The sequence below is a fragment of the Falco cherrug genome, chromosome 12 (assembly GCF_023634085.1).
Source record: "Falco cherrug isolate bFalChe1 chromosome 12, bFalChe1.pri, whole genome shotgun sequence".
Taxonomy (NCBI): Eukaryota; Metazoa; Chordata; class Aves; order Falconiformes; family Falconidae; genus Falco; species Falco cherrug.
Window position 1 is genome coordinate 13764780 of NC_073708.1, and position 15649 is coordinate 13780428.

The 15649-nt window shown below is 43.1% G+C and overlaps 1 long non-coding RNA gene across 1 annotated transcript in view; it reads right to left on the reverse strand.

Annotated features, from left to right (window-relative positions):
* LOC114014455 (uncharacterized) overlaps positions 1-14118 on the reverse strand; it is a 331094-nt gene extending 316976 nt beyond the window's left edge. Inside the window, exon 1 of the long non-coding RNA XR_008734743.1 lies at positions 13763-14118. This is a non-coding gene — a long non-coding RNA (uncharacterized LOC114014455). The remainder of the gene's footprint in view (positions 1-13762) is intronic.
* Between the last annotated feature and the right edge of the window lie 1531 nt (positions 14119-15649).

Here is a 15649-nt window from a genome sequence, read left to right on the forward strand (position 1 = left end):
GACATGTCCACTTCAGGACATATGAAGCAAACTACACTGATACCGTAAAAATCACAGCACTCCCATTGTATGCATTTATGCCACACCTGAATATAAGAAAACAGCAAATTTATTGAGCTGAACATTTATTCAGAATATTTTCTCAAAGTTGAAAGTGAATTCTTGAAGTTTGCACGGCCGCCTAATTAGATGACAGCAAAATGAGCATGGTCCATGTACAAAAGACCGGGAGTCAGGCTGAGATGTAAGCAGCAGATATCACTGGGCTGAAATGAACCTCTGAAATTTCTCTACATGACCATTGCAGGCTTGTGGAATTCCTGTAGCTATAATTTTTTCTTCTGTCGTGTCCTGAAGAGGGACTTTCCCTGGCTGGGGAATCAGTTTTCCACTGAAGGTAAATTAATGTCATAGCAAGAGAGACATGCCCACCCTCCCAGAAGCCATAGATTCTCTGATGGAAGACACCAGGGCCAGTTATATGGTTAGTCTGGCGAGATGTTGAAAAGGCAGGTCAGATAAATTGCTTATAACTAACCAAACTGAAATTCTGAGATCCAGAGATTACTCAGAGTTTGTTGCAGGAACGAAGTAATGGGTGTCCAAGGGAGAAGCATATGCTGTGCCTGGGTCACACTATGAGTTCTGCAGTACCAGCTGGAAGAAAACTGGCAAGAAACTTGTGGATAACCAGAATCTGCAGCTAAGGAAAAATAAAGAGTTGACCTTGAACAACAGAGAACACGGAGAGCAGATATAATTTCCCCCTTCTTGTGTATAATTTATATAATGCTAGAAAATTATAGTACTAACCAAAGATGAAAAAACTGGAAAGAAAACAGCCGATGTCATCAGAGTAAGGTTAAATATACCGAGAGTAAGGTTAAAAAAAAAACTATGCTAAAGCAATAACTGAAAAGCTGATGTTGCAAATTTTGGCTCTTGTTTGTCTTTGCTTTTATATGAAAAGCTTGTTTTGATTTTATTTCTTCTTTTTACAGATTCATAATTTATTGCTGCAATATATAAAACTTGCTGCTCGTGTTTTTACAGTGGAACTTTCCTCTACAAATGTTACAGAGGTTGAAAAAGGCGTATTTACCTGCCCCCTGCTGGAAACACACAGCAAAAATACAGCACAATCAGCAGCACTGTCGTACCTACACGATGCAAAACCAGTTCCCCGTCCACATACAAACCAACTTCATCATGGATTCAGCAGTTACACGCAAGTCGGATTTTGTTCAATGTACCTAGTTAAAATAAATTATGTCCTATTTGTCTAGTATTGACTTCACTCTACTATATAAATGCTGGGGTTCGATCTAATCCCACTTAAACTGGAGTAAATAAAAAGTATCTCTGTGGAAATCAAAGGAATTACACTATTACAAAACTGTCTAAATGAAAGCTGAATTATACCGTTAGAAATGTACCTGGTAAAATATGGGTTGCCACATTCACAGATAAAAGCACTTCACAAATACTATGTCCACGTCTGTGAGAATACAGTACTGATCCAAGTGCATGAAATCCTAAGTCTCTTGAAAACAATAATAATTTAAAAAAAGGTTGCCAGAAACACTATTATTATTCACAATTTTTCTTAAAACTTTCTGCAGACACTGTGTATACCTGAGCCCAATCAGCTTCCTCACAAGAACCGGCCACATACAGGATCATTAGGAATGACTGATTAATTTAAAGATTAAGTGAAGATCACAAGAAGAGAGATGGCTCAACAAAACCACATTCAGAAAGCAACTGACGCTGCTAATCAAAACCAGGGTTAGAGAGGCCTGTGCTATACCAGCTATCCCTAGGGCAGTGAGGAAGCAAAGGACCTGCCAAAAACACTAAACGCGTTTACCATTCTTCTAAAGTTATTCCTCCCCATAATCAACATTATCACAAAATGTTATTTTTCCTTAAGCATTTGCTTCTATTTTCTTTACTTACATCAGTTGCTTTAGCTTTTTTTTTTGCCTTTTTTTTTTTTTTGAGGGAAGGCTCATACAGGGATTCAAGCATCTGAGGGAAACATACATGTTTCCAGCAATTCTGCAATAACTTATTAGTGATGGCAGTCACAAGATAGAAGATTTTCTTGCAATACTACTACTTTTTTTCAACCGAGGTCCAGCTGTAATATCTGTTAGATCATCATCCTAACCCAGAATTCTAGCTAACATATAGGAAAAAGCATGGTTAGTTAAATCTACCAGAAACAACCCCCTAATTAGCATGCAGACTGTATTCTAAAAACCACACTGCTGCTTTTGCTTTCACTGCATTTAGCTCATCTCCTCTTATACGTTGATTCAGACCCGCCAAACCTCAAAAAGCCCAGATGTTTTTCCAAAGACAACTTTTAGGATTATAAGGCATATATGCAGCATTAATCTTTGTGCTTCACTATATATGCATTTTACATTAATTCAGTTAGTCCGTATGCAGTAGCAGATCTTCAGCATTCAAAGGGTGTATAGTATCATAATGAAAAATGCTGAAATTCTGCACTGGCCATCATGAAGCATTTTTTCTAGGCTTGGCTTGGCTTCACCTAGTGAAAGGCTTCACCAATTGTGGTTTTTTCTTACTGATGGAAAATTACATCATATTCAAAACCAACACAACTGTCTCCTAATTCTATTGCTTTACATGATGCTTTGATCCTGCTTGTCTTATATTTGTAAGAGAGGGGAGTTTTTTTAATTGCTTTCCTCAAAGAAACATTTCACCCCCCGTGAAAGCTTTGACTGAATTGCATCCTATGGGCTTCACTTTCGTAACAAAACTTACACTAGAGAAACACAGGATGGTAAAGCCATTTAAATAAAACATTAGCTTGTCCTCTTCTACCTTTCATGCTGTTATTGTAAATTAATTTTTAATCAGTTCCTACCCCAGATACATTCCTCCTTTAAACATACACTTACCACATACTGTTAAAAGCATTTCTAAAAGGGCAATTTAAATGCAGTGCCAACACTGCTCCTTAGAAACCCTGTAATTCACATTTATCTCTGGTATCAGCTTCAACTATGATGGTCTTCCTTTTTACAAGCCTCCAGATGTGTATTCGAGCTATGCTTTGGATTACAATCCATTTCTGCCTTCTGGGCTTGCTGAAAGGGATTCTGTATTAAACAGAAGGCTTTCAAAGCTGCAAAGAGCAGTTAAGAATCCACCTACCACACATATTTTAGAAAGTTCCTCCTAATATTTTGTTTTAAAACACAGAAGTATTAAAAAAACCAAACAAACAAAAAACAGTTAGCTACACTGCTATAAAGTTGGGTCCTGTTCTGTATGACTGAAGCCTTCTGTTACAAAAAAGGAGAAGATGAGGTCTGTGATTCATAATACATAAATGAAAAATGCCAAAATATACAGCAAACACTGCTTAGCAATTGTCTTTTCAGTGTAAACCCTCCTGCTGTTTCTTATTTGCCAAACTGTAAACATTCTACTTTCATTGTCATTATGCTTTGTCACCACCAAAATCTGACTAAATCTTCCCAAAACCTTAACCAGTGCTAGTTCAGTAAAAATTTAACAGACTTTGGGAGTGGAATTTTCTGAACACATGCCAGCACTTCATACCAGGCAACGAAACCATAAAACCACCAGCCTACAAACAAGGCTGCAACATCCAGGGTGGAACTTCCCAGGAGTAAGTTGTCAAGGGTCCACTGTGGTGCAAGAGGTACTCCGGGCTTTCTGACTTCTTCAGTGTTTGGCTTTACAACTTCAACATTACATCCAGGTAGCCTTTATTGTGTAATTGCACAATACATGATAGCAGTATAAGAAGCAGGGGAACATACACACATTTTGCAGAAGCGTTCCATATAGTCACTACTTTCACTACTAGATCAACTTCCAGTGTAAAGCTTTAAAACCCTGCCATCGCCATAAAAATGAACACTAACAAAATTAAGTATTTCAGGTTAACAACTCTTTCAGAGCAGCAGAACCCTCCACTGAATCTTTTGATACTGCAGGCTGTACAATACACAAATCAGCAGGACATGTCTGTGCATGTTAATGCTACAGACACACACAAATTCCATGCAGAAGGAACACTGCACAAGTGACACATCCTGCAGCAGAGCTCCTCACTTTTGGGGATTTTTTTCGCTCCCTTTTAGTCTGCAACCATTAGGGTGCAACGCAGGCCCTGTCTTCTTCTCTGCAGACAGGCAGGGTGTGACTGATGGGTGAGGCTGAGCAGATTTAGGGTCTAGTGGGAATTTATTCCATTAGGAAAATTCTGTGAAATACTAGATTAGACTGTTTATTATAGCAGTACATTTCTAAGCTGTTGCCAAGGATGTCTGGGGCAATCAAAGTATATATATATAACAGCAACAGATGTCTAGCCCATGACTTGACAATTTTTGACCAAAGTCAGCACATGAGGTTTACAGGCTGATTGCATCCAGGAGGGGAAGGAAGGAAGGAAAATCTTCTTTTAAGTAATAATGTCTGAGGCAGAAGTTGTACCCTTTCAACTTATGATCAGCTGACAACAAACTGATGGCACAGCATACAACCAAGCATCATTAAACCCAGCCAGTTACATATCTCCAGTGTATGCTCTGTACTTTAACCATTACCGCTGTTCTAAAAGGAAAATTAAATAAAACCCAGAGGGATATGGATTTTTTTAATGGCTTGTACAGCTTCAATTGACACAAGCCCTGTGCAGGATATTTCTAGAGTTAACGTCTTACAGACAAAACCATACATGTTAGGGATGGATAATATCTGCTAAGCCATCTGCTCTATTTCACTGCCAAGGCAAAACTGTTCCTACTGCATATTTATTTGACTTGTACATTACTTTTAAATACTCCGGCAGAGGGAGCTTCCACTATTCCCCTAGGGAGGTTGGACCCACTACAGAACACGTTTCACTAGCAAGGTATTTTTCCTGGTGTTCAGCTTAAACTTCCCCTTTTTAATTGCATCCTATTTACCTTCGCCATCCTCTATTTGTACATGTGCAATTTTCCACATTTCAGCACACAGGGAAAAGAAACTGTACACATCAAGGACTGCTATGTAAATAGGTTTTAAAAGAGCAAAGTGTGCATACACAAGAGGGTCTCAGAGAAAATAGTATCTATTCTCTTAGAGAATGTCAAGACAGTGAAGTCTTACATTTCTCAGGTACAGGCTATAATTTTTGCAGTGTTATCTAAAATTTCTAGTGGGAAGGGACACACAACAGTTTCAGAGACACTGTTTCTTTCATCCGTATGAACAGCAGCAGCAACTTGTTTCTAAGCTAGAAGCTCTGCAGAAGCACAGTAGGCAACATACCTCCAGCTCTCTGCGGAGGACAGAGCTGGAGAGGCTGCAGAGAGAGAGCTGGATGCAGTCTGCCCAGTCAGTCAGCAGCCAACTTTGACTTAACAGAGACTAACAACTAACCCATTGTCACACTTCCCACCTGATGCTCAAACAGGTTCAGAATAGCACAGCAGGCCTAACATAACTGCTAGTCAGTGTGAAACTCTCAGGCTAAGCATTTTAGTGTACTCTTTTGGGGGCTGATCATTATATGTCAATATTCCTTGAATGCTGACTGGTAGAAGGATACTGCGTACAGGATTTCGTACTGCTGTATACCTGCGCTGACTACAATGACTACTGACTCCCTACAACTGATTAAGATCTGACATCTCTAATGCTTTCCTTCATTGTTTGCCTTTAGTATCTTTCCCTGTACATAGGTTATTCTCCTGTTCTGCTTGTTCTGTAGTTAACAAGTGGATTTTTTTCACTCAATCAGCTTCCCACACCCTTCCTAATTTGGAGATTGGGTTAATTGAAGTTAATTCATTAGAAAATTCAAGGTCTACTTTTGCCTTGGCTTTAGCAAAAATAGAAGAACCCTTCTATTTATTTAAATCTCATTGAACTTGTGTATCTAAGTAACATTTTAAAGCATCTTGTTCATAACTGATCACTTTTCTACATAGCTTAAGGTTGGGGGGTTTTGTGGTTATGGATTGTTGGATTTTTTTTCCAGCAGATGAAGCTGACAAATTTAATTTCAGACAATTTCACTACAAATTGCCGCTTTCACTATTTCTTGCTGTTTCCAATGGGAACATTACTTGTTTTCAAGGAAGGCAGTGGCCCATAGCAATACTGAGAAATATCATTAGCAGAGGCATGAAGCTGATATATTTTTAACAGTTTACTACTGCATCTAGGTATCATATACAGAGTCCCCATAAAAATACTAGGAATCTGGGACAGTTATTGTCCCTGATGAGATTCTGTAAGATTCAGTAGCACATTCTGGCTAATCTAGAAATAGGTTTTTCAGCCACAGCCCCATAGGTCATTTACAAAAACTATTGTTCCAACTTTTCTGTTGGCTTTACAAACAGAAACTTGGTAACAGCATCCTCTCTTCTGTTCACATCTCCCTCTTTTCCTAACTAGCTCAGAGTAACAGAAACGTTAAATACTGTAAGTCCAAAAACAGAAGTCTGAAAGCTTCCCTCTATGAACAATGTTATTTTATGACATATCAACTACTTTAAATCCTTTCACTGTATGTGTTTGATTTTGTACCAGCAGCTTTTTTTTTTTACCAAAATATCACACGGGATTAAGTCACTGTGCTACAGAAATCCTTGCTCGTAGTATTAATAGTACTCGAGCACACGAATCTGGAGAAGGAAAAGTTGAAATATCCCGTGTCCAGCAAGTGCTTAGCAAGTACCCACCTACGAAAGGGAGCGGCCCGGGCCGAGGCCGCCGGCGGCGCTGCGCGGTCCCAGCCGGCCGGCAGCCGCTAGGTGGCGGTGGCGCCCCGTCGGGGGGGACCTTCGGCTGCCGCGCCGGGAGCATCCGCGGGCGGTGGAACGGGGCTGGGACTTGGCTGAAAGACAAGGGGGTCGCCATCGCCTCTCTCGTATATATCTGGAAGCTGGCGAGGTGTACTGGGAAGTATCCTCAAAACTTCTGCTCCCGCACGGCTCTCTGGGCTCCAGCATCCCCCGGATCTTTGGGATTACTCTCATGCACGGCTGGCAGTTAAGCTTTCGCTCTTCTCCCTATCGCTGCTGTTGTGGTGAGTGTTTGAGACACTATGACTAAAGCACCCAAGATACGTTGAGAGATATTAACTTGGAAGCGAACGAATTACTCCAGTAATCACTTGTTACCTGATTACACATAAAAGGCTCAACAATTAACTCTTCTTTTTGTCCGGGAGTATAAACTGGCCAGGTGATATCTAAGTAAGGTCAAACTGAACACTGCTCCTAGGCAGAACTTGGAAGGTGCAGGAGGATAAACTAAGGATACAATAGAAATGAGACAAGAATCACGAACAACTGTTTCAGGCTCACATTAAAGTGAATCCTTGGGGTAGGACCATTTTCCCCTCTCCAGGATAGCAAGGAGCTTCCCTCCAAATCGATGCTGCTAGCACCCGTTCCTGGCATCTTTCTTCTGCCGAGGAAAGAAAACACTTTTCAATGGAAAATGAGAAACAGAACAGGCTAGAAGTAGAGGCGTGAGCGCAGGCAGGTGGTGAAGGTAGGAGGAACAGGAAGATCCTGAAGCAGTGGGGTCTTCCAGCTGCCACTACTGATGAACCCTGAAGGAGCCCTCTCCCTAACCTGGTTGTCGTGGAAACACTGAGATATCAGGGAGGCTGTTAACAAAGATGAGCGTAGCTGAAATGATTGCACTGGGCAGGCACAGAGCACACATCCATAGCAAAACACATTCCATTGCCCTCAGCAGGCACAGAGGAATGTGGTTTTAAACTAGATTTTGGGGCTTAAAACCACGAAGACAGGGAAAGTCCCTGTTTGCTAAATTGCCATAAACTGGGCTGATTAAACAAATTCTCCACAGTCTCTACAGGTGACAGGCTGCAAGCAAAGTACCAACCAAGAGAGATGATTCACTTATACTAGCAAGTACAAAAAGAAACAGACAACCCTTTAAGAGAGCATCTGTACACAAATCCAAGCAGAGTCAGGAACATTTCTTCTGGTTTTATTAGAAAACTGTCCCCATTAAGTAACCAGTATTTCTCATTCACCTGAACTGACACTTTCAACAGCTTTTGATAAAGCTGATGAAAAGGTCTGCAACATTTGGAACAGTCCTGTATAGTCTCATCACTATTGCTCGTTAAAAGGGGTCATACTGATTAGTTTTTAAAGACAGCACTAAAATTAGTAATATACTGTCTTCACATAGACACTGTTGTTTGCTGTGGACAACGCTATCTGTTCAAAGCTGTAAGACCTTTTATTTTATTCTTAAAACACTTACATGCTTGCTCACATACAAATATTATCCAATTAAAGAGAATCCAGAGGGGAAAAAAAAAAAAAAAGCCACTGGAGGTCTAGGAAAATATTAATTGGGATGAGTTAGTCTAAAGACTAAGAGAATGATGTGGCAACCTGCCAGGTTTTAAATACATTAAAGCTTTCCACAAGTGCAAATGGAAGACTAACCTCTATAGGCAGAGTAGATGGAATAAGAAGTGATTGAGTGAAACTGCAAAAATAATTTTAGGGATTTTAGCAGTAACGATAGCAAAGTGCTAGGATGGATGGCCTGAAGAACTTGCAAGTCTTCACCCACAAAGATCTTTACAAACAAGTTAAAAATGTTTCTAGGATGACCTTATATATTCATTATCATTCAAGGTACAACAATATGTTAAATGACTTTTCTGTCTTCCGTTACATGATTTTATGCAATACTAAGATTTTTGTGATATTGTGAGTTTCATAACATACAAATTTGTAGATCATGTTGGCTGATCCCTAGTGGAACACACAGCAGTGTTTCCCCTATGTACCGTCACACTATAACCCTGTGGGAACACTCATTTTTCATAGACTTTTGCCATTTCTCCTTTCATGCCTGGAAGGATCAAGAAAGGCAAAGGCAAGGTCCAAAAAAGTGAAAGAAAAATAGTAGCCAAGTTCCAGGAATCACCTAAGTTTAAGAATGAGCAAAAACTCAACAGACTCAAAAGTGGTTCATCTTCCCCAAAATCTGAGTTCCAAAGATGCTAGCACATTCTTTGAAATTAAAGAAAACTAAAATGCATTTAAGTGGATATTCCCATCATTCACATGATGTGTGAAGACTTGAGACAGAAAAATTCCATCTGGCACAGAAAGAGGGTATAGATGCCCTTGACCCACAGGAAAACCTTCAACTTCACTTCCTAAGCTGCTATTAGGTTAAATGTTTCATGTCCTACAAGATGTGAGTTGTGACTCATTTGTTTCTTTTTTCTTTTCCTTTTTCTTTTTTTAAGGTACACAGAAAGCGCATTATAGCACTGATCACCCAGATCTTATTAGAAACCATGGTTTCATACATAAAATAAAATAATCTGGGGGATTTTTTTAGATCCTGTATGTAATTCTGCAGAGAAGTTTACTCCAGTTGTGTGGATAACATGAGAATTTTACCTCAGAACCTGTCCCAGCCAAGCAGCTCCCTCTTCTGATCTCCTGTAACTTCCAGCTCCCCAGCAGCCCTCCCTGCCCCCGATCCACCCATTCTTCTGGTTTTGATTTTGTGCAAGTTAACAAGTTAACGGAGTTAGCAGAGAGTGAGTTAGCTCAGGGCTTAACTGGAAAGTACTAGTACTTTCACAGAAAGAAGTACACCATTCGCAGTGCATGTTCCGTACCATAATTTGGGGCAAATGTTATTTCACAAAATACCTCTATGACTGCATTTCATGAAGAGAAATAAACACTTGCACAGCTACCATTCATTCATTTTGCACAATTCTGGATTCTCAAGAATGCATGAACAAAACTTTACTTTCTGCTGATGCAGACTTTCTGGGTTTGCTCAAATAAACATTCAGCCACGTCTGGCAGGGTGGGGCTGAAGTTTGGTTTTTCTAAACATCTCACATTGTCATTCTGAAACTTGCAGGCATGATTTGCAGGATTTCCCTTTCATGCTGGGAGCAACGACTGAGCCAGCATGCAAGGCGCAGCACAGGAAAAATTAAGTGCCACAATCATTCATTTTTCACCACAGTTCCAACACCACTCCCGTGCAAACTGATGGTAAATCTTTCATTGACAGCAAGAGTTCAAGGTCTGACCTAGGGCCAGCACCAGTGTATTAGGCTGTGACCACTGAGAGGGTCTGATGCAGATCTGGTATAAGTGGGCTGAACCTTTGACAACTTTGATAGAATTTCCACCCCCTTTTGCCAAGAACAAATGTGATCTGAGCATAGGATCTGCATTGAATGAGCATCTACCGTCCCCGTACAACTCTTGCAGTCTCCTTTCTGTTTACAATGATTTACATTCATAATCCCATTGTTAATTAACTGTTGTATAATAACAAAGACTAAGCAAATGTGCCTTTAGGAGTCCAACCAGCAGGATCCTGCAACAGACCACTGAACAAGAAGTAATGAGGAATGATGCCTGACCCGCTTAAAAAAACAACCAAGCCAAACCAACACAACAAAACACTGAAGAAAAGCAAGACAAAAAAGCATAAATGTTCATCCTTCTCCAGAGAAGACAAGTAAACAGTGAAATTTCAGCTTCCCCATCACTTTGCATATAAAAGCTCTCTTTTGAAATATAGACAGCAACCACAAACGGAACTGTAGTAATGTTTCTGCAATCAAAACAGTTCTGGGTATATCTGCATGCCTGGGGGCAGATAAATTTGAGTATCTAGGGCTGGCAGGATGCAAGACAGATCAAGTCCAGACACCAGCTAGCCATGTTAGCATTGCTGAAACTAGTAAACCACACTGATACATTAGCTTAGGCTGCCTTGTGGTTACACAGCCATAGAGCTTTCAGGCTTGGATGACCAGGTCAAAGCACAGAGGAGGTGTGTCTCTACTTGACATACCTTCCATGTGAAAGGTAAATTAAAATAAAACACAAACCTCCAGAAACACATCACTACAAATGGAAACAAGAAGAGCAGCCCGTTTTAGTCTCCTTCTGCTTTTTACCTCACTCTTATGAACTTCACCTTTGTGAACTCCAATAAGCTCACAGGAAACCGAGGCAGTGTTGTAAAGACTGCTAGAATGAAGGTAGATGCAAGTCCAAGCCTTCTTCCTAAATCACTCTCATTTAACTCAAATGCAAATTCACACACAGCTGTTCAGAATGAGGAGTCAAAGGCAAATGACTGACAGTGTTTATTTACATTCTCCTTTCATGTATCATCAGCAACAGAAACTGCTGTACTTCAGCCACAAGTAGTCAAACAGGTCAGACATTTCTTCGTAATGCACACAGCAGTAACATACAATCAGCGTGAGTGTGACTGAACCCATGAATATCATTCTGACAACATGGGAAATCTGTTCATGAACCCCTTATGAATTACATTTGTGCCCATCTCCACTAGACCAAAACTTTATTTAAATTGCAGGGCTTGTCTGAGCCCTCCACTACCTCCACTTCCATCTAAAATTCCAAGTCTAACAGCAGGGCGAACAGCACAGCATTACCAACCTCCAAGGCCTGTCCATTTAAATAGAGCATTTCCAGGCTGGCATGCCATGTGCCAAACAGGGTCACAGTCACAGACCAACGCCAGCTCAGCAGCCAGCTACCCTGAGATAGAACCGAGCAGAAACCCAGGATATGTTTGTTCCCGCCTTCCTATAAGGAGTTCATATTTTGACATCCTTTCCACTCAGACAGCACAACAAGTTGTAGGGATTACAGTGTTACCTGAATCTGCATTTTGTAGGCTTTTAAAATTCAATGCAAAGTATGTATCATACGTAAAATGTCGTAGGCTTCATTCATTATATCATCAAAACTCTGAACACATTAAAGCCATCACTGTACTACCTCCAAAACCCAGGCAGACATGGACCTGCTTGATCTATCCAGGCCATGCTCACAGGTGACAAGTTTTTTCAGTTCCCTTCCTCTGAATAGGAGGCCTCATGCATACAATTATACCAGTGAAAATTTTACTTCTGATTTGTGGGAACTCCTCCACTTTCAGTTTCATTAAATTATTGCCAAATTATGATCACAATGAGGAACACGGTTAAGGCATTGCAGTTCATTGATAGACGGGGGGAGCACTCACACTGGTGGTTAGACAGCCATTATTTTGTGGTTAATATTGTTTCTTTTCTGACTCATTGTATTATAACAATGACATTCATTTAGAAGGGAAGGAGAGTTTTATTAGGTCAATTTCCCATAACAGAAAGAGACCAAAGGCCACACACAAGGCTAAAGCTGCAAGTGGCACCTATCAAAATGCCTTTAAACACAGCTAAAAATCCTCTAATATTTGTTCCACTTCATTCTGAAGCCAAGCGTGGTTCAGAGCCATACTAACCTCGTTTTGCACAGGGTGATACAGTCAACTGAAAAACGTGACCTCTAGGAATATTTATGCTTTCTTCAGCATACCTGAGCAGATTTGTTTGTTTGCAGTCCCTTCTATCCCTGCAAGTAAACACCCTGATGAAATTAACAAGTCCCAAGGAAAATTCTCCGGGAAGAAAGATCAAAACTCTGGTTTTCTTAATCAACAAAGTATCTGCATAAACACACACAAGATCAACAACGGCCAGTGTGAAGGCTGCTTGATAACCTGTGTGAGAAAGCTGGTCCTGAAAAAGCATTAATTTGTATCATAATTCCCAAGGTGTCAAGCTAGGGTGGTACCGACCTGTTCTGTGCCTTGTCTCTTTTAATAACCTCTTCCCAAAAGGTTGCTCAGAGGTGGATCACAGACAATACCCAGGTAATTTGAAGGACTACAGTAAAGGCAAGACTGAAATAAGCACTTTGCCTACAATCTGTGCTACAGCTTTTGCACTTGTGCTCAGTGGATTTTGTAATTTAACTCCAGCTACCAAGACTTCATTAGTTAGGGCTTTAATTTCACACAGCATCAACTACTCCCCCACCACGCCGCAGCGGAGGAAGTGTCTCGCAGCCACACGTGCTTACATGCACACCTAAGCACACCACAACCACTGCAGGCCCCGCCCGCTCCCACGCGACCACCACAGCCCCCCATGCTGCGCGGGCAGAAAGCAAGCCAGGCTCGCCAAGGTCCTCCCTCCCCTCGGCCACAACACCCACGGCACGCTGCCGCACCTCGCCGGCTGTCCCGCCCGCTCGCCCCCGGCCGCCCCACGGGCACGGGCTGCACCCGGCGCGCGGCGGGAGGGGGCTGCTCGGGCAGGACCCCGGCCGCACCGCCGCGCGCAGCCGGCCGGAGGCAGGGTTGCCTCCGCCGGGTGAAAATGACAATAAAAATCGAGATTTCTACAAAAACTCTGTCATAAACAACCCAAGACCTGCAATGCACTTCTGCCGAGGAAAAAAAAAAACACAAAAAAACCAAAAAACAACACGCACAAAAAACCCACCCCCAAATTCCTGGATGCTTTCCCATCGCCCCCGCAGCTCGCGCAGGGCTGCCCGCTTGTGCTGCGAGGGGCTGCCGGGCCGAGGGGCCGGGGCGCGGGCTCGCCGCCGCCTGAGGCGCCGTGGGGGCCGTGGCTGGGCCCGGGCTGCTCCCGAGGGGACACCTGCCCCCCGGCTCCCTCACGGCGCCTGGCGGGCTGCCTGCCGTACGGCGGGGGATGGGGTGCTCCTGGTGAAATAAACAGTAAATAGCAGCGTTCAAGCACTTCCCAACGAAAATACTGACTCTGTGAAGGCCTGACCGCTGCTCTACAGCTGCTGCACTTCGCTTAAATTCTCACCTTTGAGGTTCAGGCTTAACACCCATTAACCCAGCGCTCACGGAGGCTGGGCGGCGTTGCACGGTTTCCGAGGGGCTGTTTAACCTTTCGAGAGCCGCAAATGCCGAAGGGGTGGGGGTGTCTGTGAGACGGGGGGCGGGCGGGCAGCGTACCCGCCGCTTCTGGCTGCGGGGCCTTTCGAACTTCCCTCCCGGCTGCAGCGCGCCCTTTGTGTGCATTTGTCGCCCAGACACAAGCGGTTCTCGCTTTTGGCTTTGGGTGGGTTTTTTGCTTTTGGCCTTCGCCGCTGTTGCTCCCGCGCGGCGGGGGCTGCTCGCCCGTGGGGGCCCGGCTGCGGAGGCGGCCGCTGGGGCCCAGCTGCGGGCCCGGGCCGGGCGCGGGAGGCGGGAGGGCGAAGGGAAACGCGGTGCAGGAAGAGCCGGGCCGGGCCGGCAGGAAAACCGGGGGGGGCGCAGGAACAGCACACGGGGAGGGGGGCGAGGGCAACGGGAGCGGTTTCGGTGGCCTGGAAAAGGGGCTGGAGAGGGAGAGAGGGTGGGTTTCTCCTCGGAACGAGCGGCTCGGAGCCCCTCCTGGTCTCCCTGAGGGCTGGGAGCCGTCGCTCCCCGAAAGCGGCGAGGGGTGCGGTGTGAGGGGCCGCAGGGTGCGACTTTGCCATCAGATACGGGAGTTGTGCTGCGTAAAAGAAGGAAAAAAACCCTAAGTTCATTATATTCTGAAATACTACATACTCTGAGTCTTCAAACACCAACATTCTCGTAACTCCTAGTTTGAAATACTCAATGTTTTAACTGGTTCTGGTTTCTATAGGCAGAGTCTGTGCCTGGAGCTTTAAAAAATGTTCTTTCTGTACCACCCTGCTCCCTTCCATAGCATAGCTGCCAGGCCGAGTATTGTGTTGCCCCGTTCTCGTCTCTCTGGTGGGAAAGGCTTTGCTCACTGAGCCTTTTATGTTAGTTCATCCCATTAAAGCGCCTTGCTTTGTTGTCCTCTGAGCCCTCTTTAATGCCACTGCGTTTCTCAGTGAGTTTGGTGAAAAGCAGAACTTCACCCTGTATCTTTAAAGAGTTCTGAGTGGAGCCACCTCCACAGATGAACCATTCCAAGCTCCAAGATTCCGTGTCCCTTTGCTATCGCTCGGTTATGCAGACAAATTCCTCTCCCTCACACCTATGCTATTTATTAGGAAAACAAAATACAACCACTTCTGCGTGGGAGATGGACAGTCTCTGAGATGAAAGTTAACCTCAAGGATTTCCTCAAGCAACATTTGCAGTAAGACATATAAAAACAGAAAGAGAGCTAATAAATGACAAAATGTACTGAATTTCCAAGACCAGGGGCAGGGCAGGGGGTAGGGGGAAGCTAAACAACTTGTTAACACTTTTTGGAACACAGTTGCAAAGTAACTTTGGAGCTGCTCTGAAGTAAGGTCTCTGTGCCAGCATAAAGGATTTGTTCAAAAGGTGCATTGATCAAATAACCCTGATAAGAGAAAGGAACTACACACTAGCTACATGCAATTTCTTATCCTGCACCTAAACCTGCAGTACAAGTGGGAGCTGTGATGGTGTCCTGGTTTAACCCAGGCTGGTAATTAAGTACCACGCAGCCACTCACTCACTCCCCCCTCACCCAGAGGGATGGGGAGGAGAATAAGAAAGAAATATATAAAAAAAAACATCTAAAAGTGCCTGATGTTTGGAAAATAGCTCACACGACACTTGTGCAACAGGCATTTGAATGGTCACCAGATTAGAAGAAATCGTTAGACCATAGTTGTGTCTTCCCTGAAAGCAAGAGAGATAATAACGCAGACTTTGGTGAGCTGTTTTTCAATAATAGCACCTCTTCAGAATGTGTTTTTCAGCCAAGATCTCAATCCTT